General features: G+C 40.8%; 1 protein-coding gene and 1 long non-coding RNA gene across 3 annotated transcripts in view; both read left to right on the top strand.

The window, feature by feature from the left end:
- Positions 1–20,366, top strand: part of MAML3 (mastermind like transcriptional coactivator 3) — a 402,671-nt gene that overhangs the window by 22,741 nt on the left and 359,564 nt on the right. The window lies entirely within an intron of this gene.
- On the top strand, positions 11,748–18,988 carry LOC116584742. The gene is made up of 3 exons (XR_004283310.1): positions 11,748–12,529; positions 13,804–16,321; positions 16,535–18,988. It is a non-coding gene; the product is annotated as an uncharacterized LOC116584742 (long non-coding RNA).

The raw sequence follows: 20,366 nt of genomic DNA, 5'->3' as shown, positions 1-20,366 counted from the left end.
CTGATGTGGGACTCCATCCCAGGACGCTGGGATCATGACCTGAGCCGAAGGCAGCTGCTTAACCAACTGAGCCACCCAGGCGTCCCAATTTAATTTTATTTTTAAGACTTCATTTATTTGAGAGAGCGAGAGCATTAGTAGGTGGGAGGGGGAGAAGGAGAAGCACACTCCCTCCTGAGCAAGAAGCCTGACTTGGGGCTCGATCCCGGGAACCTGGGATTGGACCTGAGCTGAAGGAGACCTGAGCCACCCAGGTGCCCCGGGTGTACGTGTTTAGAAATTTGCCTGAATTTTGGTTTTACCTCAGAGTCGGATGTGTATGCTTCTAAGGTGTTCCTTTAAAAGGCATCTTTGTGGCTTCCAGAATTTGCCATGGCCCGGAAGGGGGCTCCTATGATCCTATCCCTATAAAAAGTAGCAGTAGTAACATCTCATATTTCCCGAGTGCCAGACCCTGTTTTATTTTTTTTTTTTATTTTTTTTTTTTTAAAGATTTTTTATTTATTTATCAGAGGGAGAGAGAGCAAGCATAGGCAGACAGAATGGCAGGCAGAGGCAGAGGGAGAAGCAGGCTCCCTGCTGAGCAAGGAGCCCGATGTGGGACTCGATCCCAGGACCCTGGGATCATGACCTGAGCTGAAGGCAGCTGCTTAACCAACTGAGCCACCCAGGCGTCCCCAGACCCTGTTTTAAATGCTTTATGTGTTATCAGCTCTTTCAATTTCCATAGCCATCCTATGAGGCTGTTGTAATTATTGGTTCCATTTAAAAGATGAGGCTACTGAGTCCCAGAGAGTTTTGATTACGTGCCAAGGTTAATGCGTGGTAGAACAGGGACTCAAACCCAGACAATATTGCTCCAGAGGGTGTGTCACTAACCACTGTGTCTAATTGCTTCTAAGTGTCGGTCCTGGATTTAGGACTTTGGAAGACGGTTTACCTGTGTTGGTGGAGCATGGTTGGAGGGAGCTCGTAAAGGTCCACACCCAGGTGCTGCTTTTTACCACGTTTTCCTTGACTGGTTCTCTCCACCCTGCCTTGCCCTTGAAGGACAGGGTGGTATTTCTGGGTTGCTGGGGGCCATTTCTGAGTTACCTGGCTCTTACATGTGGACTGATGGCCATGGCTGTTCTCATAATGTATTGTCTACTTCTGTCAATTTGTTCCTCTTCCAGTTTGCCAAAGTCAAAATCTTTTTAAGGCTTTGGGCACAAATCGCAAGGACCAGTGCAAGCTGCCTTTGGAGCTGTATATGGTGAGAGCCCACGTGTGTGCACCTTTCTTTGACAGTACAGAGAACGTTCCCAAAAAATGCCAGGTCCTCAACGTTAGGAGGAAGCCTCCGCTCTGTGGATCCAGTTGCCTGAGTGAGCAGACGGTTCCTGACAGAAACCAAGTAGTGGTCAGACCTGGGAGCTCCATAAAGGCAGGGATTTCGCCTCTTGTTCCCTGCTGTCTTCTGAGCCTGGAATAGTGCTTTGCACATAGTAGGTGCTCAGTACACATCTGTGGCTTCAATTTGATAGCCAAGTGTAGCTGTCCCTTGGCAAGTTTTCCTCTCCAAGTTCCATACTTCCCTTTATGTGGACCCCAGAGTTCCCTAATCCACGCATTTATCTAAATCCTTCTTGAGCCTGCGAATGTTTTTGGCTTCTGCATCTCCTGAGGTGAGGGGTTCTCTACTTTTATGAAGAAGAGATCTTGCCCCATATGTGTCTTAAGGCACCCTTCATAAACAAAGGTGGGAGGAGAAGTTTGGAGTGGACCAAAGGGGAATATGGAGAAATGAGTGGGCAGAAGAAAGGGCATAAGGAAAGAGGAGCTATCAGTCTTACCACTTAGGTCCTGATGTGCTGCTGATGCTGTCTGTGAGGCAATGGCAATGGTTCTGTAATTTAGCTAATAATGTAGTGCTCAGTCTTTATTTGGGGGGAGCAGTGGCTCAGAAGTTCGGTGATGCAGTAGGGTCTTTTGACCTTCCTTCATGGTCAGCTCTTGACACACACACACAATTTTAGAAACTAAGTGAAATATGTATGGAGGCTTGGCTTGTGTTCTGGCGAATAGTGTCATTAATATTAAATCTCTGTGCCTTCAGTAAAGTTATTCGGTATCTGGGCCTCAGTTTCCTTATCTAAAGCTGCGTTAACAGTAGTTACATTTTCATAGTGCAAATGTGAGGACTGAAGAGATATAATCCATGTAGAATTCTCAGCGAAAGTCTGGATACACAATGAGCATTCTATAAATATCAGCTGTTATTATTAGCACATCACCAAGATGCCCACAATTGTGCTTGTGATGGCAGGCTTAGCGGGTAGCCAACATGTTTCCTCCAAAAAAAAAAAAAAAAAATAGAGCATGACTCTAAAGTTGGTGGGTGTTGTAAGGAGAGTTGAGCTTGTGCTGACTCTTGTACTTCTGGTAATGGAAAATAGTTGGCATGTATGGACCCCATTACAGTGACTTTCAGTGTGAGTGCAGATTCCTGCAACACTTTCTGTGGGTGTCATTCAGTTTGGACTTGCCATATATTATCCTTCTTTATTTATCATTGACCATGCACCTTTCATGAGCCAGATGGTGGGCTAAGCACTGAAGGGACAACTGTAACTGGGCCGCCACCCCTGCCCTGGTTGAGCTTGAAGAAGGTTTGGGTGGATGAAGGACGGAGGTGGGAAACATGGGGCATGAGCGGGATTCATGAGTTGTTTAGTGTTGAAATGGAAGATCAGGGCAGAGAGTGGTGGGGAGAGAGGCTGGCAATATAGGCAGGTATTAGGAGGCAGTGGGCCTCATACGCCATGTTTAAGAGCTTAAACCTTATGATATAGGTGAAGAGAAGCTATCCAGGGTTGGAAAATAAGGAAGTAATGCAGTCAGTAGACTTTCGGTAAAGCAGCGTGATAACCCTATGAGAGAAGGATTTGAGACAAGGCCTGGAGGCAGAGAGGTCAGTTAGGAGATTACTGAAGACTCCAGCAGGAGGTATTGAAGAGCCTGAAGTAAGTGGTAGGTACAGATGGAGACGTGAGACCATCTTCAAGAAAAGGAAGTAATTCATTGAATAGACAGGGATGACTGAGAGAAATCAGAGATAACTTTCGGGTTTCTAGCTTGGGTGGTGGCTTCAGAACCCAATATAAGAAAGGCCTGAGGTTTTGGAGAGAAGGCGATCCATTCATCTTCGGACATGCACAGTTTAATCCTGAAGGGATGTCCAATAATCATTGGGATATATATGCCTAGAATTTAGCCCAGGGGTCCTGAGTTGGAGGTATAGATATTGAAGATAGTTAAAACTTCAGAGTGGATGAAGTTGGTGAGGGCGTTATAAGGACCAGACAGTGCCCTGGGATTTGGCACCTGGAAGCTCCTGGCTTTGTGTCCAAGTAGTTGCGGTGGGGTGGTGTGCATAGAGGTAGTGAATGAAAAGTGTGGAGAGGAGAGGCTGCTTTGGCCGGAAAAAACAGCATGCACAGAGAGGCTGAGAGGGAGGCAGCTAAGAAGAGATCTCACATGTAAGAAAAGGGGCTTTTTTCAAGTAGTCAGTAAGCCTTTTAGAGATGGAGAATCCGTGAGTGTTTGTGGTTATGTAGTTGTTTTTACAATTCCTATTATAATCTACTACTATTACGTTTTTAAAAGAAGGTCCATTAAATTGAATTATGGTGTTGGCTCTTTAAAACTTGTACATTTTTCTCTACATGAGAGTGATATGGTCAGTTGGTTTGCCCTGTATGTATGTGTGTAATATAATATGGATTCTTACAAAAGGAGAAGAGGAATAAAGCCATGCGATCATCAATAAATTTTTTTTGTGGTGAATTCTTTATTATTTCTAAACATGTAGGTTTTAATAGCCCCCCCCTTTTTTTTTAATACATGCTCTTTTTATTGGGTATTTACCAGTTAAATATATTAATATTAATGTCTCCTCTGGTCTGAGGTGGAGTGTTTCTTAATAGAATCTGTGTTGGACTGAACGTCAAAACCTCAGGATATTGAAAAATAAGCTGAAGTTGGGCTTAATTAAAAAATTGAAGTCATTGCCCAGTTTCTTTAATTAAAGACATTGGAGAATAATTAATTTCTATGAATTATTTCTTTTGGAAGAATCTGCCCTGTGTTCCTTGTAGAATCTGGTTCTTTGCTTTGGATGTAGGGCGTCAGTTGAGTGGGTATCTACCTGATAAGACTTGCTTTGGTGGGAATTTTGGATCCTGGACACGTTACTCTGTTCGTGATCCCAGTCTTGGAGCTCAGGATGCCCAAGCCTCTGCCGCCTTCACCTTGCGCTTACCTGTGATTGGGACAAGGTGTAAGCATGTTTTCTAGGAGTTTTCTAGCTAAAGGACTGAAGCAGGGTCAAGTCAAGACTAGTCAGTTGGAAACAGGCATGGTAGCCATGACAGTCCAAACACTAAATCCACCTTCTCTCGTTATTCTGCTTTTTAAAGAAGTGCCTGGGCTTCTAATGCTGTGATAGCTTTTGGGTTAGGGGCCGCGCACTGCACTAAGTACCTATTAGGAGGTGCAGGCCAACATGGGTTTGGTTTAAGTGCATTTAGGGGCTAATCAAGAAGGTAGCATCATGGGAATTTTGTCAGGGTGGCTGTCATTCTTATAGCTCTCTGTTCACGGGTTTTAAGATGCTGACAGATACGTGGCAGGTGTGCACAGTGGTGGATGAAGCCTAGATGTTCAGGGAGCCTCGAGGAAACTTTGGCTTGAAAAGGCAGAATGCATGATTGTTAAAAACCTCAGAGGAGAGGGTAAAGGTAGATCTGTTGGAAAGAAAAACATTTTCACTACTCAAGTTGGAAGTCTGAGAAGAGAGAAAACTAGTTAAGTGGTTGTTTGTTAAGCCTTTGAAAGTTTTAGAAGGAAATCTGACCGGGTTCTCCAAAAAAACTAGAATAAAATGTAGGGATTTGCATTTATTCTTAACTCATTTTGGGAATTGTAGTAAAAAGTGACACAATGAAATGTTATTTGTTTTGAGGCCGAATAAAGAAGGCCACTTGCTCTACCCCAGAAACCTTACAAAGATCCCCCCCCATCCTCCCCTGCTCCCATTTTTAAAAAATTTGTGAGATCTCATCCACCTCTGCACTTTCATTTTATTATTTAGAGGCCCAACTCCACAAAAAGAAATCAGCAATCTTTTAAAGGTGTTGCCCCACAAAATTGATTTTTTAAAAAAAACTCTTTAAATGCTTCATTTCGTTCAGATCTAAATAGTGGGGAGTAAAGGTGGACTTCAAGCATGATTATTTTTGGTGAGGTGGGCTGTGCTGTTCTTTTTCTTTTTCTGTTACTGGAAAAGGGGATTCTTCTGAATGGATCAGACTTAGGAACCAGAACACAGTAGACTTAATGAATGTTACATTTGAGAACGAGAGAAGGGGACTGGTAGTGTATGAAGTATGTTTAAGAAGTTCACGAACCTGGGGGTGCCTGGGTGCCTCAGTTGGTTAAGCAACTGCCTTCAGCCCAGGTCCTGATCCTGCGGTCCTGGGATCCAGCCCTGCATCAGGCTCCCTGATCTGCAGGGAGCCTGCTTCTCTCTCTCTCCCTCTGCCTGCAGCTCCCCTGCTTCTACTCTCTCTCTTTCTCTCTGTGTCAAATAAATAAATCTTAATTAAAAAAAAAAAAAGTTCACCTACCTGGACATCTTAGGATAATCAATTTCTCCATTTTTTTTTTTAATTCTAGTGTACTTGACTTACAGTGTTACATTAGTTTGAGATCTACAATATAGTGATTCAACAATTCCAGTCCTCATCAAGATAAGCATATTCTTAATCTCCTTCACCTATTTCACCCATTGCCCCCCCCCACCTTCCTTTTGGTAAGGTCTGTTTTCTTATAGTTAAAAAAGTTTGGTTTTTGGTTTGTCTAATTTTTCCCCCTTTGTTCGTTTGTTTTATTTTTTAAATTCCAAATATGAGTGAGGTCATATGGTATTTGTATTTCTCTGACTGGCTTATTTCGCTTAGCATAATACTCTCTAGATCCATCCCTGTTGTCGCAAATAGCAAGATGTCCTTTTTTTAATGGCTGAATAATGTTCCATTACACACACACACACACACACACACACACACACACACACCCCATTTTCTTTATCCATTCATCTACTGATGGACACATGGGGTGCTCCCAAAGTTTGGCTATTGTAAATAATGCTACTGTAAACATTGGGGTCCATATATCCCTTCAAATTAATCTTTTTGTATTCTTTGGGTAAATACCCAGTAGTGTGATTATTGAATCATAGAGCATTTCTATTTTTCATTGTTTGAGGAACCTCCATACTGTTTTCCACAGTGGCTGCACCAGTTTGCATTCCCGCCAACAGTAATTTTCCATCTATTTCTAAAAACTTTAAAAAATGCATCTTTGTAAAAAAAAAAAAAAGTTTCTCATAGCTCCGCTATTCAGAGGTGACATGCTATGAAACTGAGGTATAACTTTTCAGATCTTATATTATTCTCTCTGTGTGAATATAGGTACCTTTACCATTTTTCCAAATCTCCAATCCCTTATAATTAATTTTATAATTTATTTTGTATGGATTTTTTTTAAAGATTTTTATTTATTTATTTGATAGAGAGAGAGATCACAAGTAGGCAGAGAGGCAGACTCAGAGAGAGAGCGAGAAGTAGGCTCCCTGCTGAGCAGAGAGCCCTATGCGGGGCTCGATCCCAGGACCCTGAGACCATGACCTGAGCTGAAGGCAGCGGCTTTAACCCACTGAGCCACCCAGGCGCCCCTTGTATGGATTTTTATAAGCCACATTAAACCTTTTTTTGAGACAAGGTGGGACTAAATAAATGTGGAGTCACAAGGTAGGTAGTATTAAAGTAAATATGATCCAAATTTTGCCACTAATTTTCTGATCGTAGCTAGTTCTCTTAAAAAAAAAAAAAAAAAAAAGAAAAGAAAAGAAGAAAAGCTATAGAGCTTTACCTGGAAAGAATTTTGGAAAGCTCAAAATTGCTATTTCTGTCTTATTATGATTTAATGACCGTATTGGTTTAACAGAGAATGAGAAGAGTGGAGGATGAGATAGTAAGAAAAGTGTTTCAGGAAAGCTCAGACCTTATCAGTAGGATCAAAACTCTAAGAACTTGAAGTTCTTGCAGATACTTACTTAATATTTAGTTAAATATTGCTGTGCTTTATTTTAGAAATGGCGATACTTTCAGCTTTACAAAATGGTTTTACTAAATAGATTCATGGTTGATTATTCCTGTCATTGGAGTGCTTTTCTTTAGAAAAGTAGTCTGCCTCAGCACCCTTTTAAGTATAAATATCTCAAGTATATTTTCTAAATTTTTTTTAAAAAGATTTTATTTATTTATTTGACAGAAAGCAAGATCACAAGTAGGCAGAGAGGCAGGCAGAGAGAAAGGGGGGAAGCAGGCTCCCCGCTGAGCAGAGAGCCTGATGCAGGGCTCAATCCCAGGACCCTGAGATCATGACCTGAGCCAAAGGGAGAGGCTTTAACACACTGGGCCACTGAGGCGCCCCTTTGTTTGGGTTTTTAAAACTTGACCCAGATAGCACTTTGAGGGAACAAAGTCAATTAATTAAATAAAGTCTCCCTATAAAACTCTTTTTTTTTTCTTTTTTGATTTTGTTTTTGGTTTTGCTATATTAGGTCTCTGTCAACACAAGTAAATCAGTGGTTAATGTACAAAAATAGAGGCTTTCCCCTCACCTGCAGAGTCCACATAGCCTGACGTCTCTTTTTTCCTTTCAATTTGGTGATCTTATCATGATTGCCAGCCAATGGATATTTCTGATTGATTTCAGGAGAATATTGGAACTTGCTTACTATTAAAATCAGGGTAACAGGTTATATTGTAAAGTGGACCAGATAGTTTTCTAAAGCTTAAAGGTCAGATTATTTATTTGACAATAAGGAGTCTTTAACATTTTAAAATTTTACCTGGGCCATGGTGAGTCCCAGCAACATACTAATATTTGAACCTTGTTGGTAAAACTAGAGGCAGACAAATCTCCCTGCTTCAGAGACCATTGTGTAAAATAAAACAAACCAAAGCTAGAAGAAGCCAAGAAATTGAGTCTGAGCTCATCATAGTTTATGTGTCCAAATGAAAATGACTTTGCCTTTTTGATATTTCTTTCTACAGCATATCCAGTGGCAGAATTTTCCACAAAGTAGCTCTTCTGTAAACTTAGAAAAATGCACGCTATATTAAAAGCTTAATGTTAAGTCTGGCCCTTAGTTTGGGTTCAGCATTTTTAGCCCAAAGGATTGGCTTTGATAGTGGAAGTATATATTCCCTAAAACCAATGTGTTGTTGTTGTTGTTTAAATAATAGTTAAAGCTCACCACAATGTTACCCATTCCTAAGGATGCTGTTGAGTTGCAAACTGAATATTACTGATTCTTTAGCACTTGGAACAGGAGGTGAAGGACACCTTTTACCTATCTGTTGGTAATTTTATGAGAAGTGGGAGTATAAACAACAGTTAATAACGTAATTCATATGTTTCTCCATGAGAAAAAAGATAAAGGAGAAATATTAGATCTTAGCTGTGACCAGTCTTTATAGGAGAACAGATTAATTCTAATGGACCAACTATTTTTAAAATTAGAACTATGGGGAAAGAATTCTGTGCAACAAAATGTGGAAGATTAATGTGGAAGCAGGATGCCTAAGGATTGGGTACTCTTAAAATATTAATCTATATTAGATACATTTGCACAGTTCCCTGTTTATCAATAAAGAAATAGGGAAACAAGAAAGATATCAGTCTAACCAAAGGTTTCATTAATTTGTCTTTGGTTAATAACTACTTTTATAATACATCATCTAGCTTGGATGTGCGCCTTTTTTTAAGGTATGGGTAGTAACCTGTAATTTAATACTGCTTGTTACTCATTAGGAGAGGCACTCAGATTCACATGGTAGGCGTCACACTTTGGTTAGCTTTTAACCTCAAGAGACAGACTTGATTGTGATTGGAAGTCTCTTTTTCAAGCCCATGGTAATTATGAATTTGATTCTCTGGAATAGCTAATAGTAGTTGATGAAAAGGAGAGATTTAGAGATGTTTGACCACAGAAGAGGGCCTGTCTTCAAATGCATAAATATTTTACACCCCAAAGTGTCTCTTCAGAGGGTATCATTGAAAAAGTCTACAATGACTTTATTTAGGTCTCCTCAATGAACCACCAGTTCATACCCATCACTGGGTTGTGAAGTTTTAAGAAAGAAAGGTAAAACAAAACAAAACAAAACAAAAGTATCTCGGAAGGTATCAAATTAGTTTAATTAAATTGATTTCTTTCTAGTAGAAGCCTCCAGTGGCTGAATCTAGGTTCTTCTCATGTCCTCAGAAATAGAAATTATTATTATTTTTTAATTTAAGTCATCTCTATTCCCAGTGTGGGTCTTGAACTCACCACCCTGAGATCAAGAGTCACACGCCAGCCAAGTGCCCCTCATGTCACCTGAAAAGAGTAGACAAGTGGTTACAGTGCCATCTCTAGCATATGTACTAAACTTGTTGATTGCAGTAACTTCTTTTAAAATGGTCTCTGAAGCGTGTTACGTTGTGAAAAACAAAGTAGAGTTTTCTATCAGGTAGGACTGGAGCTGAGGACAAGATCTTGAGGTTGATCTTATCCGAGGGCATTTAGGAAACACCCCGATACCACACCTACCTTTTGCCTTGAATACTGTGGGAAATGCTGTCATAGACTTTGAGTTTTAGAATGTATATCGGAGCCCCCTTTAACGGAAACAGCTGCTAACTATCATTCCTCCAGCTGTCAAGCCTCCACTGATTTCCAAATTCCTCATCAAAAAATTGGTTGGTTTAGATGATGACATTTAGAATGTAGGAGACTGTGTCCTTCCCTGGTGTGCCATTGGAGGCCTTGGCAGGAGGGAGAGAATCCAGTCAACCAGGATCACTTTATCAGAAGTGGCTCCTGTGTATGTTATTTTTGCCACTGAAGAGTGTTCTGTTTGCTTCCCCTGCTATACCTTGTTCAATTCCGGTGGCCTGTAATATAAGTATTGACCAGAGGAATGAGCCAGAACTGTCCAAAATATTTTCAGTGGTTTATACTTTTATTTTATTAGGAAGTCATCTTTCTCATGCTGGAATAGAGAAGTTCCACAATGATAGTCAAGGCTACAGTTTCACTATCCCATCCTTATATGTATGTATGTATTATTATTATTATTCGCTAATACTTTTATGGTACTTACTATATACCAGACACTATAATAAGCATTTTCCACTTATTAACTCATTTAATCTTCAAAACAACCAAGGAGACAAGAGTATTTACAGATGAAGAAACTGAGGCAGGGGAAGCCTAAGTGACTTGGCCAAGGTCATACAACTAGTGAATGGTAGAGCTGTGGTTTGAACTCAGGCAGTCTGGTTCCAGAGTCTGTGCTCAAGACTATTATTATTATTATTTTTTAATTGAATAGAGTTTTTTCTTTTTTCTACAGGAAAACCTTAAAATATTTTGTCTTATGGGTTGTGGCTGATTATCAGAGAGAAAATATTTTGTGCTGTAGTGTCTGAAGAAGTGCCTATTGTACCTGATTGTCATTTTAAAACATTCTAAAAAATGAAGTTAGTGTGTTCTTTAAGTTCTTGGTTTCTTTTGTGTATTTGCACATATTATTAGATATGGTTATCATGAGAAGCTTTAAAAACGTACATACAAAGAACCGTGAGAATTACCAGGTAAACTTTTTAATCTGAACTGTTGACCTCTGACATTGTCTGATGTGCTTAGGGAACCTGTTTGGCTCCTTTGATAATCTCAGGCCTTATAAGTTTATTAAGGATATAGCTATAATTTAGAAACTTCTAATTTGTATTTTAATGAAACCTGGGAAGGTAGCGTCAGATGAGACCAGTTTCTCTGTTCTCTATTTATGATTTTGATGTGTTCTATGAATTTTTTTAAAAACCGTCTGTTTTAAAAAGGATTTCTGATTTGGAATATCTTCCTTTGTTACTGAGGGATGTTTTACATATTTTCTTGAGGAAATATATATTCTCTCAACTTTTTAAGTTCTGTGTTTAGGGTATGCTTAAAAACAAAATTGCTTTCAAATTTTACTTGATTTTCAGAGATTAGATTTTTATGTAGTCAGAAACCCTAAGTAAAAGTATAAAGTAGAAGTAAAAAGAAGTAAAAGTATAAATTTAAGAATCCTCCCTATTAGAAATACTTTTTTAAAAAAGATTTTATTTATTTATTTAACAGAGAGAGAGACAGCGAGAGAGGGAACACAGGCAGGGGGAGTGGAAGAGGGAGATGTGGGGCTTGATCCCTGGACCCCGCCTGAGACTATGACCTGAGCCAAAGGCACACGCTTAACGACTGAGCCACCCAGGCACCCCTAGAAATACCTTTTAAAAGTCTTACTTGAGAGAGGATAATGAGTGTTTAAGAATTATGAGGGAAGTATTTAGATCAAAATAATTAGGAACCCCAAACGTTTGCCCTTTTTTTTTTTTTTAAAGATTTTATTTATTTATTTGACAGATAGAGATCACAAGTAGGCAGAGAGGCAAGCAGAGAGAGAGAGGAGGAAGCAGGCTTCCTAATGAGCAGAGAGCCCGATGTGGGACTCGATCCCAGGACCCTGAGATCATGACCTGAGCCGAAGGCAGCGGCTTAACCCACTGAGCCACCCAGGTGCCCACGTTTGCCTTTTTTTTAAGCAGACTTCATGCCCAGTGTGGGGCTTGAACTCAAGACTCTAAGATCAAGAGTCACATGCTTTACCAACTGAGCCAGCGAGGTGTCCCATGCTTTTGGATTATAGTAAATAAGATATAAAATAATGGCGTTCCCCATAATTAGGATTTTGCTTGTGTTAGGACCCTAAAAATCACCGGAGATCACATTAAGGATGAAAAAGGAGACAGAGCTGCATTTCGAGAACAAAGCAGAGAGCTTTTTTATTCTGCTAAGGAAGAGGAAAGACAATTGGAGTCTGGACCTAGGCATGTTCTGCAATCTAGAGATCCTGCCGTGAGTTGGGGGGCCGGGGTTAGTCGTGAGAACACTCAGGACCCATATTGTGGAAGGTGATTTCAGCCGCTCTATCTGTGTAGGTGGGTAAAGTGTCCTATGCTATGCTTTTTAATAAAAAGTCTCATCTGTGAGGGGAGATGTAAATCCAAAGTGCTAATTCTTTGTCATCAATATCAATCCCGTGACACTCTTTTACAAGATCCGTGTTACTGATTCAATTTGGTTGACTTCCTTCAAACCTGCTGCAGTTTCAGTTGAGTGAAGCGTGATTCACTTCCTGCCCTGGAGGGTGTAAACCAGCTCTCAGGGTTCAGCCTGGAAGGGGCCAAAGCCGTGGAGCGGGGAGGGGACGGCAACTTGCGTAGTGGTGGGATGCATGCCTGGGGGCAAGGGCTGCAGTTTCCAGCCTGACTCCAGGAGGAATTGAATCCTAGAGGCATTTGGAGGCATCCAAGAGGCATTTGGCTCTAGGTGACTTGTGTTTTCTTTCGTGTTTCTTTGTCAGCCTCCCTGTCCTTGCACTTAAGTAGTGTAGACACCCATGTGATTGCTGACGGCTGGCAGCTGTCCTGAACAGGCGGGAGCAATGCTCTGGGTGTGATTGTCTTCCTCGGGAGACCACATGAACGACACTCAAGGGCCAGTCATGAGGAAGGAGCTCCATGAATCTTAAAGTACAAAAGGGCTGATTCTCTGGGGACCCTGGTATAAGAAGGTTTCATGTGTTTGGAACACCAGAAAAAAAGTAAAAATTCAGAATATAGAGTACAGTATGACTTGATTAATCTGATCTTATCTCACTTGTCTGGAATTTGTGGTAATTGCAATATGGCTTTTAACCTTATATGAAAGAGATCAGTAAACAAATGAACAGAGTAAGTAAAACAAGAGTAGGGGAGGATATTTAACCCATTAAATAAAATAAACTGGGAACATCCGCATGGCTCAGTCCGTTAAGGGTGGGACTCTTGATTTCGACTCAGATCATGATCTCAGGGTCCTGGGATCAAGGCTTCTGTGGGGCTCTGCTCTCAACAGGGAGTCTGCCTAAGATTCTCTCCTTGTGCCCCTCTCCCCACTTGTGTTTTTTCTCTCTCTAATATAGATGAATAAATCTTTAAAAATAAAATAAACTTTGTTTATTTAGAATCATTTATTTTTTTAAATAGGGAATGATAAAATAATTGCAAATCAAATCATCAAAAGGCAAAGATGTTGAAAGGACCTGTGTTTAGGGCACCTGGGTGGATGTGTTGGTTGGGCGGCTGCCTTCAGCTCAGGTCATGATCCCGGAGTCCTAGGATCGAGTCCCACATGGGGCTCCCTGCTCAACAGGGAGTCTGCTTCTCCCTCTGACCTTCCCCTCTCATGCTCTCTCTCTCTCAAATGAGTAAAATAAAATAAATCTTTTTTTTTTTAAAGGACATGTATTTAGCAAATATTTTTTGTTGTTCACTTGTATCTATTTGGAAATAATTCCTACTTTTATTTCTCCTTTTAATTAGTCCATGTCCTTATCTTCAATTAGTGTGAATTGGTAGATACTTTCTATATTTAAATTGACATCTGTATTTCCCTGAGACTGTGTATTTGCTGGGGAAACCCATATTAACACCAAGCTTTAAGAAGGATGAGTTTTGCATTATAAAGAAGAATCTTAATTTCTTCAAGTCTCCACCATGTTATTAATTTAATGGCAAGATTTCCCCATACAAATGTTTGGTTATTTGTATTCATTTTTTCAGAAGCATTCCAACTGCAAAAAATCAGTGTACTTTGTGTTCTTTATGCATCAGTTTCCGGTTCCCAATCAAGGACTATGCAGTATGTGTCCAGGATCATCAAGAAATGAACTTATGCATCTGTTCTTAAGTCTCGCACTTGCTTCTGAACATCCCTGCAGAACTGGGGTCTGCCAGAGGAGACCCTGGTGTTGGTCTTTTGTGCTCATTGACTTGTGTTATGTGAACATTTATGGATTCACGTGCATGCCCAAATAAAGATTCTAAGATATTTTGTAGCTTTGCATACTTGACTTGTTTATGAATAGTTTATTGAGGGCATTTCTTTTCTAGCCATAGTTTTATTTTAAAAGTGAAAATTTAGAGTGAAAGCATTTGTGTTAATTAAGAGTGAACACTTGAGTTTCAGGAAAAGGAAAACTTGTCCTTTAAGACTTAAAAATAAAATGCATTGTTAGGGGCTATGAATAACTCTAAAGTAGTGTTAACTCATGTGGAAATCTTGGCGGAATAGAATCTTTGGGTAGAAAGGTAAATGAACTGAAAACAAATTATTTTACATATCTATATAGGACAAATGTTTAACAGAATTTCAGCAGCATAATTAGTACATTGCAATGAAATGAGACATCCTGAATCTTGTCCTGTGGAATGTTATGGCTCTGTAGGATATAAGTTTGGGGCTTTTTATTTAAACAGGACAATTTGTTTATGAGTTGTATGAAGTAACAATATATTTCACTGTTAAAAATCTAGTGCAAGAAAAATTGAGACTTTTTTTTTGAAACAATTGGAAACTTTAATACTAGATGAGTGATTTGATGATACTAAGGAATTATTATTAAATACTTTTTAGATGTGATACGGTTTTATGGTTATGTTTTTGCAAAAAGGCAGTAATGTTTTGAGGTATGTTCTGAAATACTTACAGATGTGATATGATGACTGAGATTTGCTTTGATATACTATGTAAAGAGAAAGTGGGTATCTTAGTCCACTTGGGTGGCTCTAACGATTTAACCACAGACTGAGTGGTTTATAAGCAGACATTGATTGCCCAGTTCTGGGGGGCTGGAAGTCTGAGACCAGAGTGCCAGCACGGTCAGGTGAGGGTTCTCTTCTGGATCACAGATATCTTGTTGTAGTACCCTTACATGGCCGAAAAGTCTAGGATCTCCCTGGAGCCTCTTTGATAAGGCACTAATCACATTATCGTAAGCATCTCTCAAAGGTCCTGCCTGCAAATACCATCAGCTGTGGGGGTGAGGGCACAAATATTCAGACTGTAATACTGGATATGAGGTGTGTTGAAGCGGGATAAACCATGGTTTGAAGCTGGCAATGGGGATTCATTACATTATTTTGACTAGGTAGGTATATTAGAAATTTTTGTTGATGAGTTTAAAAAAGGGAGAAAGATACCCACATATACACATAAAACTTACACTCTAGAAATACACTGATATTTGGTCAAAGATAGTCAAAGAAGGCTTCAAGGGAAAGAGGGGCCTAAAATTATCAGTGGTTTGATGACATTGTAATTATATACAGCTACATTCAGCTACATGATTTTAAAACCAAATAATGTTGTAGTTTTATTTCAATTAAGATAAGCCTCTACTTAGGTCAAAGGAAAAGGAACACTTGCAGTTCTGGCAACAGTCCTTAATTCAACAAATACTTTTTCAAAGCCCCTCTGGGCCAGGTACTGTAGAGATTGCTGAAAAGTCAAAGACTGTGGGTATAGGCTTTGCACTAATGGGATATGGGCCCTAAACTGTTACAGGAACACAGAAGTTGGAATGATTTAATTATATTTTGTAGCTCACGGGGGGAGCCAGTAAGGAGTGTATTAGGCAGGAGAATGTAGGGAGCTGGCATGTGATCTGGGCCTTGAAGGATGAGTAGGTCTTTATAGGTGGAGGAGATGGGGAAGCCCATGGCAGGCAGAGGAAACAACCTGGTCAACAGCATGAAGATGGGAAGATGGGTTCAGCTAGTAACAACAGGTTCAGTGTGAAAAACCAGGTAAAATGAGGGAAGGTGCAGTGGAGGATAGGGCAGCTACAAGAACATGAAAGATCCAAAATGTGAGTACTCACCAACCTGGAGAGCACCATCCCTGAGACCTGGTAGCCTGAAGTTGAGATGGCACTTATGACTTTGATTTGAGGGGTTCTAGGTCTCCTAGCTGCGTTGTCACTTCACTTGGGCAGAGGGACCGGCATTTATGTACAGGTGGGGTTTGCTAATAAACAGTCAACAAGACTCTCCACTCCTCTGCCAAACAGGTTGCTCCCATGCTTTTAGGGAAGTTGTGGTTGCTTTCTTACTTTACGTGGAATGATCACTGGTGGGTTTGGATGCCTGTCTTGGAGGTGCACCCTCAGTACTATTTCCTGGAGTCCCTGATTCTCTCAGACCAGTGGAGGGCTGTCTGATTGACCTCACTGAAGAATTATTCCCCTACTGTTTGACCGTAGGGTCCACGACAAGAAGCTGGAATTGCTTCTGAGCAGAGGTGGTTTTTTTTTTTTTTTTAAAGATTTTATTTATTTATTTGACAGAGAGAGATCACAAGTAGGCAGAGAGGCAGGCAGAGAGAGAGAGAGGAGGAAGCAGGCTCCCTGCTGAGCAGAGAGCCTGATGCGGGACTCGATCTCAGGACCCTGAGATCATGACCTGAGCCGAAGGCAGCGGCTTAACCCACTGAGCCACCCAGGCGCCCCCAGAGGTGGGTTTTTACAATGAAAGCCAGTGGAGCTTCCCTCTCTTGCACAGTGAAGTCCCCTCCCTTGCACAGCCCTTTATAGCGTTTTGCAGCACCCCCCAAATTTTCATATAGTCATGCTTTATTTTATATTTGTAATTTTATTGTTAAAGAATTAAATATTATGAGCTTCAGGGCCCACAAAACCTGAAACTGGCCTTGCTTCTGAGCATCTTGAAGAAAGTTCTTCGCTTTATTTTTTCTTTCTGGAATGAACAGATAACAATATTTTCTCCCTCCCAGATCAGTCACAGATTACTAAGCAATTCTATGTAAAGTGGACCCAGAAGCTATTTTCTGTGAAAGTGACATGTGATAAATAATTTGGTACCAACACAAGAGGGATAGGTGGCCTTCCCTGGCTCCTTGTAGGTTCCCTGGGTAGGTAGGCACTACTGGTCTTATGAGAATATTTGTTAAGTTTGACTCTGCCCAGGGCCGACCGGTTGGCATGCTGTCCCTTGTCTCTACCATCCTGTGCTATTGCTTTGGAACTCTGATATCTGTGTTCTCACTTTTCTCCCCTCTCTGACCTGAAGCTGCCCCATGGTTTTCATAGCTCAGCTGTGTGTGACCAGGGCAAAGCCAGTTCTGATGTCAGTGGAAATGAGCACATGACAAAGGCGTGCTAGGCTACTTTCTCCAGACTGACCAGACGTGTCTCCATTTGATATTGAACAGACTGATGCTTACTTTTGCATTGCTTCTTTTCGTTTATTTGCATCATGGTCTTGGAAACCATCAATTCAACATTTGACCTTTAAAAAGATGGAGTCTGACTTGGAGAAGAGGCTGCTTCCCGAGGTGGGGTAGGGAAAGTACAACGTAGGCCTGGGGCATTGTGGAGAGCCAGAACGTTGTGGGAGCAGTCAAAGAATTTTAAGGCCTGAGGAACCTGCCCAATGGGTTCCCTCTGGCCAAACTTGGAGCGTTCGGAGCTCAAAATAAATACGGAAGTGGATTATAACCAATTTATAACCAAAATAAGAATCTATAAGTCTGTACTGATATAGGAATTGAATGAATAATGAAGTGAGGGTGGGAGAGAAACAAAAGGTCTTATTTAGTAGTCCCACTAATAAATATAAAAGGAACCGTGGAATTACAAAATCATCACTGTATGCTGAGAGTGGTGTGTGATAGTTTTATGAGGAAGAGGATATTGATAGAGTCTTGAAGTATCTCCCCACAAATTACTTAATTATAGAGCCAATGTAGTGACTTCATATAAGAGAAATCCAGTGGATTTCACTTTACCAAATAATCCTAGTTAATATTGCCAATATAGAGACAAACCAATAGCAGTGCCTCTTGATATGCTGCAGTGAGGACACAGACTTATTTCTGTGTTATTCTGAAGAAGAATTCCTTGAATAGATCATAATGAAACATGGAACAAACTGAGCCACATTCTATAAGGGAATGTGCCCACGATCTTTCAAAATGTCAAGAAGACAAAGAATTGCTAAGGAGGGCAAGGCGAGGCCTGGGACCTCAGAAACGGACAAGTTGAAGGGGCAAGACAACTACTTCCCTCTTTATGTTGATAGTGGAAGCTTCTGGTCTCCCCAAGAGGAGGTTTCCAAACCAGTGTTCAGGACTCTTCAAGTGAGATGGAGTAGTAGAGAAGATGTTTTTAAATAAAGATTACAGTAGACATTCCAGAAAACTCTTACAAGTTGGACCTCCTACCACAGTGGGGGAGTGTAACAGATAGGAAATTTGCTGATAGCAACTTGAGTTTTCCTGCTCTGTTCTATCAAGATGCTTATATTTAGCTGGCCCTTGTTATGTAAGTGATGTTTTTCAAATTCTACTATAGTGGGAGGGAACAAAGTAAGATGACTAAATGAAATCCACAAATGATCACATGAAAACATTTCTTCGATGTGTTTTAAGGTGGCAGAATTGATCTGAATGTTCTGGTCATGGGTTGGCCATTTTGACTAGAGATGACTCAACATCCATGTGTTTGTGTCTCCGTCTCTGGTGTCCTATAGAAAATAATGCAGACTATTGAATTTTTGCATTAGGAGCCTAAACCTCGGTGTCATCTCATACCTTCTTTTTCTAGCCACCTCTGAGGACTACAAAGGAGTAGTGAACTGAAGGGTGGTCAAGAGAAACAGAGAAAGTCCTGTCCACCAACCACCAAATAATTAAGGGGGCTGTGTTCAAGAGGCTTTTGGCTAATGAGGCTTTCCATGTTTGTTGTATAATGTATATAATGCCATGATTAATACATGCTGTAGGGAATGTTAGTTTCTATAACTATAATGTTTTGACAGCTGGGTTAAATGTTTTATGACTGTGGTTTTTAGGATTTAGCCTAAACAAAACATTTCAGGTTCATTCTGACAGGTGCACAAATAAAATCTCAGAATTAATTTTTTTAAAGATTTTATTTATTTATTTGACAGAGAGATCACAAGTAGGCAGAGAGGCAGGTGGGGGGGGAGTAGCCCCCTCCCTCTCCGCCCCGAGCAGAGAGCCCCATGAAGGGCTCAATCCCAGGACCCTGAGATCATGAGCTGAAGGCAGAGGCTTAACCCAGTGAGCCACCAGGCGCCCCTAAAAATTGATTTTTTATACTTAAAATTACATAACTTATGTCCTGTCGTGGATTGGTATTTATCCCATGATATGAATTCACTAATTTTCTCTTAGTAGGAGAATTTTATGTTAACCGTGAGGCTGGGTAGCACTTGACATAGCCTTCAGTAGTTAACAAGTAGATGATGGGTATGGTTTTCTGTGAAAATGCCTAAAGGTAAAAAAGGTGGAGCAAGTCTTACCAAGAGTTGAGCTGTCCACACCTGAAGGGTTCGCTTTTATGCCCTTTTGTCCGGTTTTAACTGTTTGTAGTTTGCTTTTCAAGTCCACATGACTTTTGGCTTTGCCTTTATATTTAATGACTCTTTCTTGTAAGTAGTCTTCTTCACAAGGTTTTTCCAGAAAAGTATTTGCTGGTCAAAGTTCACTTGAATTCTGTATGAATGAGACTTTTCTCAAAGACTGAGTCTTACCTAGCCCCTAAGAATATGCAGTACTGAATGCAAGCCCCAGCCAGCCAAGCATCCATTTTCATCTTTGGAGTGTGGAGGGGGAGGTGCGAGAGTGCCGGGATGCGGGACTGAAAAAGTGTCCACATGGCGGGTCTCTGCTCCTTTCCCATCTCCGCCCTTGGGGGCTGTGGCGATGTTGCTGGGACTACGGTGGACGGGAGGAGGGGGCTCCTGATAATCTGGGCAGGGGCTGCGGTGCTTGTTAGGACCTGCCTGGAGGACCAGCTGCAATCGGGAAATCCTACTAATTCCTTACCCCAGTTAAAACCAAATCTTAAGACGATCGATCGCCAGTGCACTGGAGATGTTTGTGTAGCCCTCTTGCTGGCTGGAGCGCTCTTCGGCTGCAAAGGGACAGTTCACGCGCAGTCGGCTCCATTTATAGGAGTCACAGCCTCCTCTTTCTCCCACCCCCCCCCTTTCCACTTAAGGTTTCTTTTCGTTTTTGCAAAGCAGCCATGTGAGAGGAATAAAATAATTTTGAAGAGCATTATATGGTGGGAATTTTGACAATGAGTGGAAGATGGTAATTACTCTCTTCCATTAGACTCAGTGGCTTTGGACAGATAAGCTGTATTGAAACGTGTGACCAGGGCATGGGATCATGGATTGTCTTTCACTGTTGTCATGGCGACAGTGATGCAGGTGGCCTATAACTGCCGGGCTGTCAGATCTTATACATCAAACTGCTGCTAAGTGAAAATATGTTAGAGGCATTGGGGAAAAAATTG

The sequence above is a fragment of the Mustela erminea genome, chromosome 2 (genome assembly GCF_009829155.1).
Source record: "Mustela erminea isolate mMusErm1 chromosome 2, mMusErm1.Pri, whole genome shotgun sequence".
In the NCBI taxonomy this organism is placed as follows: domain Eukaryota; kingdom Metazoa; phylum Chordata; class Mammalia; order Carnivora; family Mustelidae; genus Mustela; species Mustela erminea.
Note: the sequence above shows the minus strand (reverse complement) of the source record. Positions and strands in the feature narration are given on the sequence as shown.